Below are 18,146 nucleotides of genomic sequence, written 5' to 3'. Positions count from 1 at the left end.
AATGGCCTATTAATAACTTCTTTTCTTGCTAGGGCGGCAGTTTAACACTCGCGGCGGGTTCGAAGCATTTCCATCATGTAACCTTTTCCTAAAATGTAATTACTTTTTTCATCTTTTTCTTGTAAAGCTACATATTGGGATAGAGAGTGCTAACCCTCTCGAGCTCCCACTCACATTTGTTTTGAGGTGAACTTATTTTCTCAAACTATTCTTCGTTTATGTAATGTAAAGTGTTCTTCTCTAAGTCACCTCTGTAGTATGGGATTAGCCCTTGCGTTTGTGGCCCAGAGCCAGATTAGGTTTTAAAAACAAAGTGTATTAGGAGTGCAAGTTCGCCTCCTCTCAAATTGTTATTTTAGAGGTCACGTAATCAACCTTCCTTTCATGTAATAGACCTCCGTAGTTTGGGTATTTTACCCCTGTAAATACGTCCTTAGAGGACAGCTTGAAGGTAGAGTTTGGTGTGGCCTTGTGATAGGCTTACAATTTTGAGAGCGGATCGCTCTTTGAAATTTGTTTCTGAATGCCTCGTGCAGGCTTTATGTGTAATGTTTGGAGCCAGTGCTCCTGGGCATGAATGGGGTTTTCTGCCCCTTGGCTGAAATTTTCTTTGGGAGTAAGGCGGGGCTGATTGCCCAAGAGTTATGAAGTAAGGGCACTGAGCCCGAACCCAGTAATATTGTACCTACATTTTTGCTACTCTGTACCTGTTATGATTGTTATCTCTTGTTTTTGAAAAGAAAATATAACCTAGTTAAATTTTAAATTAATTGTTCATTGCACGTTAATTTCGTAGCTTGAAACCCATTCACACCCGCACCTTCTTTCACCTCTATCTACCACGGATATCTCCGTAACAATTATTATTATTATTATTATTGTTCCGAGATATCTGTGGAACAGCAGAGGTGAAATAAGTTGCGGGCTGGAATGGGTCTAACTACAAGGCCAACGGATGAATTAAAATTTAAATAAAGGTTATATTTTCGAACATAGCCAAAGTTAACAATATTTTTGGTAGAATATGAAAACTCTACGAGTACAAGTCAACAAATATCCAATAATCAGGTACAAGGTATAAGAATGTTCCCCTGATAGTCTATCCACTGGTGTATAAACTGTCGATTAGCAGATATACGCATCTTTGCTACGTGGTGTAAAGATATCCTTTCCTTGTCCAAGAGGGAAGATCTTTTAACATGTTGCTGAAGACGTTGTAAATGCTGCTCTTTGAGTCGTAAGATGGACTGTTTTATAGTTTTCATTTCATTGAACACATTTTCTCCACGTTTTTCTTTGCAATGTAAATCGCACATTACCCGCTCGTAGAATTCTATACTAGAATGAAGTTCCCGCCGGTGTTCATAATCTATGGTCCTTGCCACTGATTTCATAGCCGGCTTCAATTTCTTCATCCACCAGTCCATAATATTCCTATAACGCACTGATGCTACGTAACACTAAATCGCTGAACATCTTCCTCAGCCCTAAAAACATGTTTATTCATTTTCCAAATCCCCCTTCCTGACTGAGAAATGGGTAATCTGGCAAAGTTTAACGTGAATATTACGCTATGATGATCGCTGAATGCAACTGGTACGACTCTGCAGTATTCTAGAATATTTGCCTTTGTTGCAGAGATATGCGCTCTGTCTATCCTAGATTTTGTATCACCGCGGCAAAATGTATATTCAACACGAGAAGCATAAAGTGTCTCCCAAACATCAGCCAACTGCATACTTTGTACTAGCCTCTGCAGTCCTGGGCAGAAGTTAAAAACACCTGTCGAGTCACGTGGTTGTAAAATGCAATTGAAGTCGCCCATTAGAAGAACAGTATTCGGTGTCGCTATACAGGGTGAAGCGTAATTCGCGCACGCGGGCGTCGCAGCGTGACTCCTCACATGCCAGCGATAAAGAAATGTCTCTTACAAAATTTCGTCTTGCGAGTATATCCGGCAGAAAAACGACGTTGAAGAGTAGCAATCTGGCAACACTGTAACTACATGTAGGCTAACTACCTCTGTCAGCAGCGGGTAGTCGTACTGTACAGTTGGTGCAGTGGATAGAGTTTTGGGTTAGCATGCAGGGGGTCGAGTGGTTGATCCTGGGTTGAGGCGTATGTTTTTTATTTCGTAAATGTAGTCCAGGTGGTATGGTATCTGGCATCTTAATCGTCAACAGCGATTGCAGTGGGTCCTCTAGAAAATATTCTTCCGGTGTGGTCCATTGTAATGTCCGTTAGGTTAATCCCTTTCCTACACACAATAGCAGTTCCTCGAGCACTATCACCAATGTTTACTACATAATCATAATTAAATAAATAGCCTAAATGACTGCTGTTCAGTTCTTGTAACAAAAGAATATCAACATCATACTATTTTAAGAAGCGTCCCAACAGTCCTAACGTTGCTTCACTTCTCACTCCGCTGATATTAAGAGTGGCGAAAGTCGTTAGAACTGCAGGCATAACAAGAAGACAGAGTAACGATAGAAACATGAGATTAATAAATATTTTGGTCGACTGCAAAAATCACCGTCGCCTAAAACTATTTTTTACGTGACTTAGGGTGGTCTTCCATCCGCTCAACACTTTTCCGAGGCGTACGCAAGCGAGGATCTCTACTACTTTTCACTGTCAACTCGGGTCGCTCCTCGTGGGAGACCGCCTCACGTTGCACCTGTTGTGAAGTCAAGTTATGCTGGCTTTGGTGGGGCTGTGCTATATTACTCTCTCGCTGTTCTACTACTTGATCAGTGTCCATCAGTTCCGAAAGACGTATATTTTTCCCTTGGGCGGTAGGTACAGGAGTGCCTACAGGAAGGTTGGTGCTGTGAGTGATATCATCACTAGAGTGAAGAGGTTCAGAAGTTGATTCCGTATCTACAGGTAGTTGAGACATTCCCATATCTCGATTAGAGGATGGGACGGAAATATCAGTAGCCTGGGAAGAAGGTTCATGGTCACCAGGGAGTTCAGTTGTCGATGAAAGAAAGGAACTGTGGGAATGGGATACACTACTGTAGATTTTCATCCGTTTAGATGTTGTTTCTTTAAGAGTAGGAAACTCCGTGGGGTCAGCCACACGAACTTGTGTGTTGTTTACGTTCCGCACTTCGCCGGGCTGAGTTGGGGTTGCTGTGTTGTCAGTCAAGGTTACTGGAGCAGGGTCCGGTTGACTAGTCGCTAACCCACTTGAGTCACCTGTATCTGCTGCAGTGTTGACAAGCCTCCTCTCGGCTAACCTAGTCTGACGAAAGGGACATTCTGGTCGCAAATGAGTAGTGGAATTACAGGCTAGACATGTACGCACTTGCCCATCATAAATAATTTGTGCACGGTATCCTTCAATATAAATGAAAGATGGAATAGATGATTTAATTTCCATTCGAAAAGCACGTATACCATCATGTACTCGGAAGGCATATTGATGAGACCATTCTTCTCTCCTGTGCTCGATAGTTTTGCCGTATTTACTAAGCACCGAGTTAAGAGATTCTATCGGAACTTCTGGTGGTACATTTAACACTCGAACCGTTTTCTGTACTGTTTCCGCATCACTGATTTTAACCTTCCCTATCCGACCATCCTGCAATGTCATATTGTGTGTACCCTGATAGTTACAAACCAGTCTTTCAAAAACAGTAGTTGATATTACCTTGATGAAGGCGGCATTTTCTAGGTTGTCCAGCTGAATCATTTCTATTTGGTCCTCATTGAGTTTCAAGAAGTGTTGGATCCATTCGTGAGTTTCCCATGCCGAAGGTCGGTTGTCACGTTCGAAGGTACATTTCAAGGTATTTTTACGTGTGAATCTTGTTGCCATGTTTGTTTTCTGCGTAGTTACACAATGAAATCACTTGAATTACAGTTAACTATCAAAGTTATTAGACTCGTTTACAGTACTGTTATACTGTTCAATACAACACGCTGAGAACACTACACACACACACGGAGCGCAGGCACGTTACCTTTCTCTCACCGCGTGTAGCGGCCAACTGTGACCCATTCAGACAACTATCATCGATTCAGGATTGGGCTTCGGAAGCGGTCCCTTGGTCAGTAATATTGTTTCTGGGAATGTGAGGCATTGCGCGTCTTATCCACTGATTGTTTTAAATTCATATTCATCAATACATTCCTCATCATCACGTTTTGAATTCGGGTCAGTATATGAATTTTGTACTTTTATATTGTAATACCATTTCGTCTCGTTTCGTACCATAGGGGCTGATGACCTAGATGTTAGACCCCTCTAAACAACAGGCATCATCATCGATTCGTACCATCACGTGGAGAACACCATGGTTTGCCTGTATTTGCGGGTAGTACCACTATATTAGGTACGAAATAGGTTTGTGATTAGTGATTAGTAGGTTCTCCTATGTTTTTCCAGTACCCATGTGAGCGTCACCGTGGGTCTGCGTTGCCTGTGGCTAGTACCCACTATGTGAGGAACACCACGAGATAGTACGAGTCCCTGTGGTTAGTACACCTAGGTGAGGAACCCCATCGTTTTGCGTTGGCTATGAGTGGGGCCATTGTGTGAGAAACACCATATGTTTACGTTACCTATGTGAAGTACAATACTTGAGTAGTACGATCTTGTGTGGAACACCGTGAGTCTTCGCTACTTTTGATCAGTACCCCAACATGACGAATACCATGGTTCTACTTTACTCGCGACATGTACTATTTTGAGGGGCTTTAGACCTGGATTTTGGACTCCTTTAGACATCAAGCATTCTCGATTAAGGATTGTGCTTTATAATTGGTCCCTTGGTCAGTAATACTATTATTTATGGCCCTTTTTGAGTCGGATCCACTGTTTTGTTTGTTTATTTCTTGTTTTTTTTTGGGGGGGGGTTCATGTCCAGCCATTCATTTTTCATTACTTTTTATTTTGGTCAGTGGATTTTTTTAACTTTTTGTTATTTCATTTCATACCTTTAGGAGCCTATGACCTCGATGTTAGCCCCATTAAACAACAAGCATCATCATCTTCTAGAAAATAATTTTTTCTGTCTCTATGGCGGGAAGTGGATTTCATGTCGATAAGCATTCTTACATACACCCATTTTTCAGGCTATGTCATACACTAGAAATCTTTAAAAATATTTTCTCTGTCTTCATCTCTATTTCTTACCTTAGTAAACCTCTCCTTTTTCTCTGTTTGTTTTACTTCTATTATACGACCATGACGTTTTGCTCACACGTTGTCTTTTCTGTATTTTCCATGGTCTTGAGATGGCTTGTTCTTCATCTTGCCTTTTTTCATCTCCAGCTGCTTCTAAACGTTCAGAAGCACGATATACATTGACGGCATTGACACCTTTAAGAATCTCCTCCTGGAAATGTCAGAAGTTTGCAATAGCTTGTCACAAACATCGAAATTAATAGGCCTATAGCCTAGTTCGGAACAAAGCTCAGAAATAATCATCTCATTTGCAGAGAATAAAGTTGAATTAAATCGGTGAGTTGTGAAAGGAACTAATTACGCATTGAGTACTTTCTCGTAAATCGATTACATTTTTATAAATTTCATGTACTTTATTTTTCCAAGTAGTACAGAAAGGACCACTGAGTATAAAAATAGAGGTCACATTTGTCATTGTGTATTTTAATAGTTATAGTTATAAACTAGACATGAATGTATTGTACTTAGTGCCTTTTAATTCTGAATGAGATTGTATGACAAAAATTGGCGTGTTATATTATGTTATTGTTCTTTTTTCAACTTATAACATAAATTGCAACTTCTAAAACACAACTGTACACACATTAGACATCATCATCATCATCATCATCAATGTTGCAGGCATTTGTGGTAGGCGATTGTAGAAGTCTTTCATTAAATGTCTGTATGTCATCGTCGTGTGGGATGTATTGAGTCAGTTTCTTAAGATCAACAATCTTGTTATTAATAGGAACGTTCCCATTTCTATAGCACTGTTGAAGGCTGCCGAACAGAGTTCCTGGCTCAGGACGTGCTCCTGGTTGCTTTAGCTGGAATGTATGTTGCACACAGCTGTTTATGAATGGGTAAGCTCGTATAGTCCCAATGTGTTTCCTTGAGTATTCAAACTGCTTAAAAGATGTTGGTGTAAAGGACTGCTTTTGGTTTCTTGGTACAGCACGGGAATGGGATTCATTGGAAAGACATTGTTTTTTGTACAAGGATGGCCACCGTTGATTGAAGTCCAGGATTTCATTTCCTTGCACCATAACTACTGCGTTGATCTGTTTGTTTATATTAGCTATTATGGCCACATACTCCTTAGGGATGTAAACTCTGTCATGTTTCTTTATAGCACGTTTCATCATGCCGAATGTTCTATCACAGTCAAGGAAAGAATGCCCTCTGACAGGAAAACGAACAATATCGTCAAACCTTCCAGATTCTGTCAGTCCTAAACAGAAATGAATGACAGTTTAATTTCTGTTTTGTCCAGGGCATGCATCAGAGAATAGATATAACGTTTTGGCACTGGTAGGAACATAGTTTTCACTATAATGGTACAAGAACGTACTCACTTCATTAGCACCTTTCTTCGCATCTCATTCGGTGTACAAGTAAATAACATAACTGTTGCCCTTCAGATTTGTTACACATAAAACGAACACAGATGACTGTCTCAAGTAAAACACTTCTTGCACTGGGATGCATGGGACAGGTAAGTTCTGCATATAGTCGAAGACTAGTCCACACACCGAGTCATCCCTGGCGGATAGTTCTCTACACTTCTGTAGCTCCTTGTAAAATTTGGGCTTCTTCGTTTATGAATGTCCAGTTCACCCTGTGCCACACGTTTAACTGGTTCAGACAGATGAGGCGATTTCAATTTGGTTTGTAGCTCTTCACACGTGCTGCACACATCAATTTGTGCTCTCCCAAACTTTAAATTAAAATTGGCATTGAAGTATGATAAATAAAAGCTATATTTAACTGTCGTTCCAGGATGAGACATTTTGAAGAGGTTGTGCATGGTCTTCACATTTAATTCAGAGTGCAGATATTTGACTTCTTTTCCTTCGTAGTGTGAAGTTGTAACAGGGAATGAACTTACGTGATCATGAATATCTTTGCAGATATCTCCTGGAATTGCGTGGGTTTTGTTGTTGTAACCCCTGCCACCTTCTGGTCTTGAGCCTGAGATTAAAAGAGAAAGTAACCTGAAAACCCTTTTCTGTGATATACAGTGAAGGTTTCTAAAAGCTTTCCTGCAAATTTCTGTGCGGTTTGAGTTATGCAGTCATAGAACATAAAGCTTGCTCTTCTTTGTTTTGTTTTGTTTGAATGTTCTGCATGATCGGAACGGCGTTTAATGTCAAAAGCTTCCACGAGCCGTTGTAGATGAAGGTCTTGTTCACTTTTGTTGTTGAAATTATGAAATTTCGAGAGAATGACAATTTGATCATTTTCTGTGAACTTCAGATAACACTGCCGGAGTTTGCACTCACATATTGGAATAATGATGGTTTTTCAGTAATTAGTTTACCTGAACACAACTAGTGTAGGCTTGCCCTTTCACTATCTTTCCTAATATTACACTTCCACTTCTCAGGTCTTCTCCTCCGCTTCTTACCTCTATCTAGAATATCTAGCTCATCTTGTACTTCTTCAGACACCATAGTTTTGCTAAATAATTCAAGAAAACCTTGAAAAATACTATTTTACACACAATAAACTCTGCTAAATACAAACTGCGCAGATAGATATCGTATTTCCTTTGTCACGCAACCTTCAGCACTGCACCATGGAGCCACTATCACATCAGCTGGCGCAACGTTTGGAATTGAGCAGAACTAAATGCAGCAATTAGTTCCTTTCATCACCAATCGATGCGCCTACCTCGAAAATATACTCTCCAATGTATAACTCATTTTAACCAAAAATGCCAGTTAGTGCCTTCACGACTCACCGATTCAATTATTTATGTCCAAGTTGGAATAGTGTTCTGAGTCTGTTGCTGGGGAAGTTTCAGATATCACTGTGTGATATTCCATGCTGAGAAATGGACCCAAAGCCCCATCATTCATAACACAGTACTCATGTAAAACACAATATTGCACCTTATTTTCCTTGGGTGGAACCATTTCACTAAATTGTAAAGCATGTCCTTCCGTCTCTGAATCAATGCCTGGCTGTAGGGGAGATGTTTCAGGAGTATTTAATTGTTGCTCTATTTGTTTGGCAAGCTGGGCAACGCGTCCGCCTGTCACCCGGCGGCCCCGGGTTCGATTCCCGGCCGGGTCAGGGGTTTTAACCCTTTCAGTCCCAAATTATTATTTTTTGGAGAATATTTTTCTCCTTTAGAACAGTTGTTTTAGAACACAGTGATCATGCTTCCTAGCAATTTTCAAAATCCCCCACATAAATTTAAAAAATTCAGCGTGTTGCTCTCTGTTAACATTGGTAGCCTGTGGTAACATTCAAATGTGATATACATATTTCACAGAACAATTTACATGGTGTTCTTCTGGGCGTAAAATTACATTTAGCAAACAAAATAAAGCTATATATATAACATTATATAATTCTACAAAAGTAAATAGAGCAGTAAATCAAGTGTCAAAATGTGATGTTTCCTCAATTACTTGTTATGAAAGTGGAAGAAGCAGTTCTTGGCTCCTGTCAAGCACAAATTAACTTTGCATTTAGAGCACGTCAGCTGGGTGATTCCAGTGGGACAAAACTTGCATCGGCCTTTCTTTGTTCCATACTGAGGCCATTGTCCATGTGCATCACACCTGACGTCTTCGACTGGTTTTGGAGCTAATTTTTTTCAACTGTGTTCTGGAATTGGACTCTCACTTGGTCAGCTACGTTTTCACTTCAGAAACTTCCCTGCCTTAGACAGTGCTTGAGATGTTTCTAACTGCAATTTTACAAGGGAATACCTGCATTATTCTCCTCGCTGCATTTTATGTTTACGTCACAGTAGTGAACCATTCACTACTGCAACAATAATACACTAAAACACAATTCCCATATACCACATGTTGCACGTAATGTCTATTCTGTATAGCTCAAGCAACATATCTGCTAGATCTACTCCTCCATCCATGAACTCATTATGCCCGTTTACCACTTGGGGACGGTCTATTTCCACAGTTTTCTTTTCCGACTGACTCTATCGTTGACATTTATATTCTAGATCTACACCTACATATGTAGAAATATAATTGATTGCCTTTCCATCGAACCACCGCATCAGTATCTTCGAAGTAAGACATTGTCCCGTCAACAAGGTTCGCAAGGATATCCTCAATTTCTGTCTCTTTCAGTTCCGCACCAAAATGCTTCATCTTGTTCCTTATTGTTTTGAGGTTAGGATATGGTAAGACAGTTTACCCGTTGAGTCCAAATGTTGCTTTAGATTAACAACATCAAACCTATTTATAACAATATAATATTTTTAAACTTAAGTGTATCTAGTACACGCTGTATTTTTAAAGCTTTTTACACCAAACAAAATAAATACACTCATAATGCAACACACTCTCACTTATGAAATGCAAAATGTAAACATAAGATCTGATCCTCCATGACCATGCAGTACACCACTGTCAACTTTTTTATGTAAGAGAAATTAAATAGGAACTTCCTGCCATCTGTTGCCTGATTATGGAAGCTTACATTTGTAGTTAATTCACAGCCACATCGGGATTCAGGGGAAAATAAAAAGCTTAGTGCATGTATGTTCTGAATATCATGTTAATGAAATAACCTAAAGCAACATTGGGACTGAAAGGGTTAAACTATTACTCCCACCCCCCTGCGGGTGGGGGACGCACAAGTAGAATACACCCGCGGTATCCCCTGCCTGTCGTCAGAGGCGACTAAAAGGGGCGACCAAGGGATGATTATATTAGAATCATGAAACTACTTTTGATTGGTACCATCTCGCGCAGAACACCAAGGGTCGCCTTTACTTGCGGGTAGTACCACTATATTAGGTACACCAGAGGTTTGTGGTTAGTAGTAGCAGAGAGTGGTTCACTGTGAGTTTCCAGTACCCGTGATTAGTATCATTGTGAGAAACATCACGGGTCTGGGCGTTGCCTGTGATTAGTACCACTATATGAGCGACACCGTGGGTCTGCGTGCTGCCTATGATTAGTACCCACTATATGAGGAACCACCACGGGAATACCGGCGTCCGTGATTAGTTCACATAGGTGAGGAACACCATCGGTTTGCGTTACCTGTGCGACGTACAATACTTGTGAGTTGTATCATCATGTCTACGCTACTTTTGATTAGTACCCCAGCATGACAAATACCACGGTTCTACTTTACTAGCGATAAATACTGTTATGAGGGGCCGTTGACCTGGATTTTGGATCCCTTCAGCCAACAAGCCTTCTCGATTCAGAATTGTGCATTAGAAGTGGTTCCTTGGTCAGTAATACTATTTTTTATGTTAGTTCTTGGGCGGATCCACTGATTGTTTTAAATTCATGTCCCGCCATTCATTTTTTTATTTTAGTCAGTGGATGATTTTGCACTTTTAATTTGTCATTACATTTCATACTATTAGGGGCCGATGACCTAGATGTCAGGCCCCTTTAATCAACAAGCATCTCATCATCATCACCATCAAACTATTACTCCCAACCTCTCACTCTTCAAGGTTGTGACCACGAACCTGCTACGCAGGCGTAGCAGGGGGAGAGGTTATACTCCCACGTGGCGCGTCCCAGGTGGCGGATAGGGGGGTCCTAACCGGCTTGCCGGCGGACTTGAGGGAAATAAAATACCTCTCGCGGACCAAACACACACCCCCTGTGGGTGGGGGAGGCTGACGAATAATACACCCACGGTATCCCCTGCCTGTCGTGCGAGGCGACTAAAAGGGGCGACCAAGGGATGAATGAATTAGAACCATGAAACGACTCTTGATTCGTACCATCATGCGGGGAACACCATGGGTTGCATGTAGTTGCGAGTAGTATCACCAACATGGTACGAAGGATGTTTGTGATTCGTTGCAGTAAAAAGCCTGGCCTGGTGGATTCCAGTACCCGTGCGTTGTACCCATGTGGGCAACACCGCGGGTCTGGGCGTAGCCTGTGAGTTGTACCACTATATGAGCGACATCGTGGGTCTGCGTTGCCTGTGATTAGTACTCACTATGTGCGGAACACCACGGGGCCCTTGGGACCGGCACCCGTGACTAGTACCCTAGGTGAGGAAACTCATCGGTTTGCGTTGGCTGTGGGTGGCGCCATTGTGTGCGAAACACCATAGGTCTGCGTTACCTGTACGAAGTACAATACTTGTGAGTAGTACCCTCTTTTGTGGAACACCGTGAGTCCTCGCTACTTCTGATTAATACCCCAAAGTGACACATACCGTGGTTCTATTTTACTCGCGACATGTACCATTCTGTGGGCCTTAGACGTGGATTTTGCACCCCCTTTAGACACCAAGCATCATTGTGCTTTATGAGTGGTTCCTTGGTCGGTAATAATAATGTTATTTTCGTTCTCTGTTGAATCCGATCCACTGGTTTTTGTTTTTGTTTGTTTGTTTTGTGTTTTGTTGGGTTCCTGTCCATCCATTCATTCTTCATGACATTTCGTATTTTTATTTTGGTCAGTGGATGCCTTTGAAATTTTGTTCTTTCATTTCGTACCATTAGGGGCCGATGACCTTCGATGTTAGGCCCCTTAAAACAACAAGCATCATCATCATCATCATCATCAAGGTTGTGAATTTGAGACTTGCTCGAGTCCGTTTGCTCGGCACTGAGATATGAAAGGGTCGTGTCATGACACGCTGTCGTGACACTACAGTCAAACCTCGATAGAACAATATCCAGGGGACCTTAAAATTAATAAGTAGTGTACCTACTGTACCGAACAGTGCAGTATGTATAGTACTCTTCTGACGAAAAAGAACATTAAAATACAATAAATGAAACACATTTCTTTCACTCCACTTATTAGTAAAGTATCTTACTGTTATATACAGAAGAATTCACTTATTCTTCTTTGTTTCCTTTTCCTTTACGACTGTCTCGTAAATATTGTTTTAATCTCCTCTAACGCAATCAGTGGTTCTTCTGAAACATTGGGGATTTAAGATGCTACTTGCTGGATGGTTTCCAACTGACCGATGTGTTCCATCAGAGGAGGAGGAGGAGGAGGATGATTCACACTTACCACATGACTGTCATCATCAGAATCTTCAACGGGCAAATCTCCCTTTAACTCTTCGATGATGGCTTCGTCGGTGTATGCTTCAAACACCAACGCCTCGTCATCCACGTACACATATTCAACCACTGATACACCTATGGTTTTCCCAGTTACTTCTGAATCCATCTCAAGATCACTTTGAACATCATCCTGTATTTCTTCGTCCACCACAACATTCTCACCAACATCTTCACTTTCGGAAATCCTTGCTCTTTTCCAGCAGTTCGCAATAACGTTCGGCTCGATACTGTTCCAGGAACTAGCAATCATGTCACAAGCCTGCTTCACATTGAAACTGTAGGGGTTGTCCACCTTTCTTTCAATGTTTGCATCACGTGTTGAACTACATATATAATTAAGTAAAATTTATGATTCCACTTATTCAATACAATATACTTTTGCAATGCAGTTTTTACATTACAGTTTAATATTTATTTGGTGCCAGTTTGGACCCTGTTCGGGGTCAGCATCAGCCATAAATATTCAATTATACAATTCAGTCGAAAAGGTCCTAAAACAATATATTATTTTATCATGACGTTTTAATTAAAACAGACAAATATGACAGTGTCGAGCTTAAAAGTTAGGTGATGATGATGAGTCACAAGGAAGATAAAAGTATGTATGAGCACATGTATTTTAGTATTATGGCAAATTGAATGCCATTATAGAGTGGCTATAGGCTCTGTGTGTATAGCACTGTGCTGCTGCGGGTGGAATTTATGAGACTACCCAGAGGTTGATGTTTATAGACAGCTGATCGTAAGAAGTTGGAGTACGTTTGTTTACATGCATTTATTCTATTCTTTTATAGTGTTATCTTGGCATTACTATTTTAAAAATGTCAAAACGTTCCGGAAATAGTATGGGCTGTGTTGTTGGCTGTAATGCAGGGTGGGGCAGAGTGGGCTCCCTGATTTGATGGGTTAACTGTATAAAAACCGTGCAAGATTATTACAAAAGCTTTGTATTTCTGAAATCTACATACAATGCCATTTCTTTTCATTTGGTTCTAAAAATGATATCGTCCAGGTGACGACCTTGACGAGCGACGCACATATTCAGCCGTTCAATAAAGTTTTCAAAAACTCTGCGCAGCATATCTGGCGTTATTCCAGCGATGACATCAGCAATTGCTTCCTTAAGGGCTTCCACGGTCCTTGGTCGAACTTTATAAACCTCAGATTTCCGGTAACCCCAAAGAAAATAATCGCATGGGCTTAAATCGCAGGATCGAGGGGGCCATGAAACATCCCCTCGTAATGAGATCACGCGGCCGGGAAACTGTTCTTGCAGAAGTTGGCGAGAGCGACGGGTGGTATGAGCCGTGGCACCATCCTGTTGAAATCAAAAGGCTTCCATTTCCTCACCATACTCTTCCATTTTGGGGAAGAAAAAGTTTTCCAACATCTCACAATAGCGCACAGCGTTCACAGTAACGGTTGCATCTTCCGATTCTAAAAAGTAGGGACCAATAATGCCTATGGAGGACACAGCACACCACACAGTCACTTTTGGTAAATGAAGAGGTCTTTGGTGAAGATTGCGTGGGTTTTCAGCTGCCCAGTAACGAAAATTTTGCTACCAAACCGCCTACGAAATGCCCTCTGCGTCGCCACCACACTATCGTTATTTTTAAAAAACGTTTCGACTACAAAACCACGATGCTCGCCAGTCCACGGCATGGTGACTACTAAAATGGCGTCTTTTCCCCCACCAAATGCTACTACTCCCACTCCGCTTACTCACGTGCACGCTCTTCAGTGATTTATTGAAACTAGGGAGTCCACTCTGCCCCACCCTGTAATAGATACTACAGTAGGGAACAAAGTGTGAAATTGTATAGTTTTCCATCACAACCTCACGAAATACATTTGAAAAGACAGTGGATCTTAGCAGTAAATCGCAAGAAGTAAGTAATTGAGGATTTACATATTTTAATTAATACTAAATAACCATAAATTTTACAAATAAAAGTTATGGGCTACAACCAAATAATTTTATAATGAATTTTACAAATAGTTTAAGAGCTACAACCAAATAATTATAGTAATGCTGTACTTGAAAAGTAAGCTGTGTACGCCTTATTTTTAAAGCACACACATCATAATCGTAGAGATATTATATTACGCAATAGTCTTAATGAAAGCCAGGATAATAATAAATACCTTAATACTGAGCAAACTGTAAAATTTTGTAGTTTTTCGAAGTCAGAGGATAAATATATTTACAGAAATAGGCCTGCATGGCAAGAAATAGGAACACCAGCTTAATAGCCTACAGCAATATTTTACAAATGTGTAATTATATATAAACATTAAATAAAGAAGCATTACAGTATTTTAAATAGTCCTATCAAAGTAGTATTATGAAACCAGATAGTCACAAAATAATTTGAATTCATTACAGCATAAATTTAAATAAGTGTAGTACAGACAAAACTTAAATTTTACAGTATGTGTTCAGAATAATAATTGCATTTAGGCCTACAGATTGCTCAAACTTTATCACCATATCTACACAGTTCATTTTATAGGGCAGATGGTACTTTATGGACACCTTCAAAATTACCTAGAATCTGCAGCAAGCACTTCATATGAGGGTGTAAATCTCAACATCCTTCCTGTCCAGCATATGTACCAAGTCTCTTTCCAGAATGTTACATAAGAAAGTCAACAGGAACAGAGTCTCTCAGCAGATTTGTAAGACTGAAGAAGAGAAGTGTAAATAGAAATTTAGTCATTTCAACACCTCATATATCAGATCTGCAAGATAGTGAGCCTCTTCTAGTGACCATTAAACTGATGCCCAAACTCAGACAAATAGAAATAGTGGTGTAGAAAGTAATTTTCAATTCAGTTGTGTTTTGGATGGAAATAGTGTCAGCACACAAGCAAGTATATCAGGCATTCATACATTACATGCTAAAACTAGACATGTTAGTAAAACTGTCTGGGCCTGACTCTCCATATGAAGAGGATTTTTCTGTTATAGTTCAGTTTCAGATGAATCACAATTAAGTGTTCTCAATGGTGTAAACAAAGAATTTTTAAAAATACTTTTAAACATACTGCCAGACACTACTATACGCAAAATTAGTAAAGAAAATAGATTCTTGGTATTCTTAATGAAAATGAAGTTAGCCTTGCCATTTGCTGCCCTTGCTTCATTTTCAATATTCACCGTAGTACTACTTCTAGGATATCTCAATCGGTTTTACCTGTACTGGCACAAGCAACAAAAAAGTGGGTATTCTGGCCTAGCAAGGATATTGTTAATGCTACATTGCCTTCTGTTTTTTAAGATAACTCTCCAAATTGTAGAGCTATTATAGACTGCACGGAAATTAAAACAGAACAGCCTCCTGAAATCAGCCAGCGTGTGTATATGTACTCTAATTATAAGTCTACATATACTGCAAAGGTCCTTATTGCAGTTGAATATTGTGGTATAGTGGCATTTATTTCCAAATATTATGGTGGTAGAGCTGGTGACAGTTTTATCACAAATGACTGTGGAATTTTGAAATTGATAGAACCAGGACATCAAATTTGGCTAATAAAGGTTTCCCTGGCATAAAAACTGTATTGGAGGACAGCAATGCAATTTTAGTAATGCCTCCCTTCATGCATGAAGGTCACTTGACACCTGAAGAAGTAGATGACACTTACAATATTGCTAGTGTGCGAATCCATGTTGAACGCTGCATTCAGAGAGTGAAAGTACTTAACACACTTCAAAAAATTCCAAATGAACTGTTATGTTGTAATGACATTGTGCATATGTGTTGTGTTATGACAAATGTACAACCTCCCTTGATTTCTGAAGCTCATTATTAAATTTGCATGATAGTGCCTTTAAATAATGTGTAAAGTTAAACTGTTGCAACTTTTCAATACAGCCCCTCAAGTACATATCATTTCCTTGAATTTCTAAAAAAATGGAACCATGTTTTCTGTATAAATGAAACATTCACAAACATCAAGCCCACAACAGTACATACACAGCTGACATTGAGTGAAATATGCATGATTTTGTTTCAGTTCCAAATTTCTTTGTGAATTTTTTTATAATATAGGGTACATTGATCTCCTCATTATCACCTATAATTTTGCATGAAATAGGGCATTTAATTTCTAGTACGCTTCTGGCTTCCCATCCACCATTACTATACTAGCACATAACCAAGGATGGGTGAGATGAATTACAAGACCACATTCAGCAACTGTTCTGTCATATAAATTTGTGTATTTAGCAAGAACAGGTTTTTCTAATTTATTTCCAAATGTGACATTTCTAAGGCCCCTACCATAAAGACATTTAGGATTTAAAAGTGTATTTACCAGTTTCTTGTGATCTTTTCTCCTACTTTTATCTGAATGTGCCCTACTTGCAGAGATCCTTTTTCTTTCTTTCTTTCTTTCTTTCTTTCTTTCTTTCTTTCTTTCTTTCTTTCTGAAAGCCAGAGCTCAGACTTCGATTGATGTAAGGTTTTTACACAAATTTCAGTTGCTTGAGTCTTATTAATTACAACATGATTATCAAAATTATTTGCTAGTGCTGAGTTGTTGACACTACACACATTAATTACAGATGTAGTGTCCTGTTTCATTAATAATATTATTACATGCATTATTCTGAACAGTAACTGTGACATCTGCTATTAAATATCCTAGCAATTCGTTGGCAACTTTTACTGATTCTGATTTTTTCTCCTCATTTAAGACTTTGGAAAGTATACACGGGGTTTTTAAATCAGGAATTTCAGCTGCATTAACATCAAGCCTCTGCCTTTTTGTGGGAAGAAGTTCTTCTAACCTCTTCCCCTTGTTATATTTCTCTTTCCCTGCGTTTGAGATACGAGGTCGAGACCATTCACATGGTTAATCGGTTCGCGAAGTTACATTTTCTGAATTCACTGCATGAATAACAGCCGAAATATGCTTGCACTTCTCTGACGGTCCAGCAGAGCATTCACAGGAACAGTTAATCGTCTCTCTAGTAGCACTAACCTATGAGAACACGATATCCTATTAAAAGTACAGTAAGCCTAACATAGTTTTCTAAAGTCAACATTGCTTAATGTGTACATGATCATTAATCCCGTTATCACCTCAACTGGTACATACTCGTAAATCATTAGGTACGTTACCTCTATCGTCACATGGTAAGGTTTCTGGCGAACCGATGTCTCTCTTATCACATCAGTAGTTATAACACTGTTGGTTTTTCCTGCAAACTGTTTTTGTGGTCAATTTATTACATGGCGACTTTCTGCAAGTAGACAGCCTTTCTTCGAAGAATTGAGCCTATTATTGTCAGATAAAATACTCTGAATTCCCACTGTTATTATCAAGTCTGCCATGGCAACACGTGGTGAGATGACAGCTGATGTCTGTGCGTTCGCGGTATAACGCAATAACTTAACCATTTTCGCCACTCGCAGCGCGGCAATGCATTTCTCCTTCTAACGCACGGAGCCTATAGTTGACTCCAGATACTAAAGTTCTTAAATGTTTCAGAACATGTTGGAGAAGTGCTAATATATTTCTAGGTCCTAATAGATCTTAATCCTTAAATGCATGATTTTTTATTTTTATGTTAAAAATTGTTTTTGGACATTTCATAAGGTGTATATAACGGGAAAAATATTTAAAAAGTATTATGTTAGTAAGTTGTCTAATAAAGCAGTATTATGTAACGTTGCATATATGCTACATCATAAGTAAACATACGGTTGAGATTCAAACTAGTTATTACATAAAATATATACAAGTATGTGTTCTTTCTCTTTCACTTAAGTCACATTTGTCATTATTACTTAGTTTTACATTCCCTCACTGATATGGTAAAATACATGGTATTACACCCTTCTTTCAGGCTACTTTCCTTCCCACGATTTCTGTGTTTCCTTCCCTATAACAGCACTGTCCTGAAAA

Source organism: Anabrus simplex, chromosome 4 (assembly GCF_040414725.1).
Source record: "Anabrus simplex isolate iqAnaSimp1 chromosome 4, ASM4041472v1, whole genome shotgun sequence".
Lineage (NCBI taxonomy): Eukaryota > Metazoa > Arthropoda > Insecta > Orthoptera > Tettigoniidae > Anabrus > Anabrus simplex.
Note: the sequence above shows the minus strand (reverse complement) of the source record.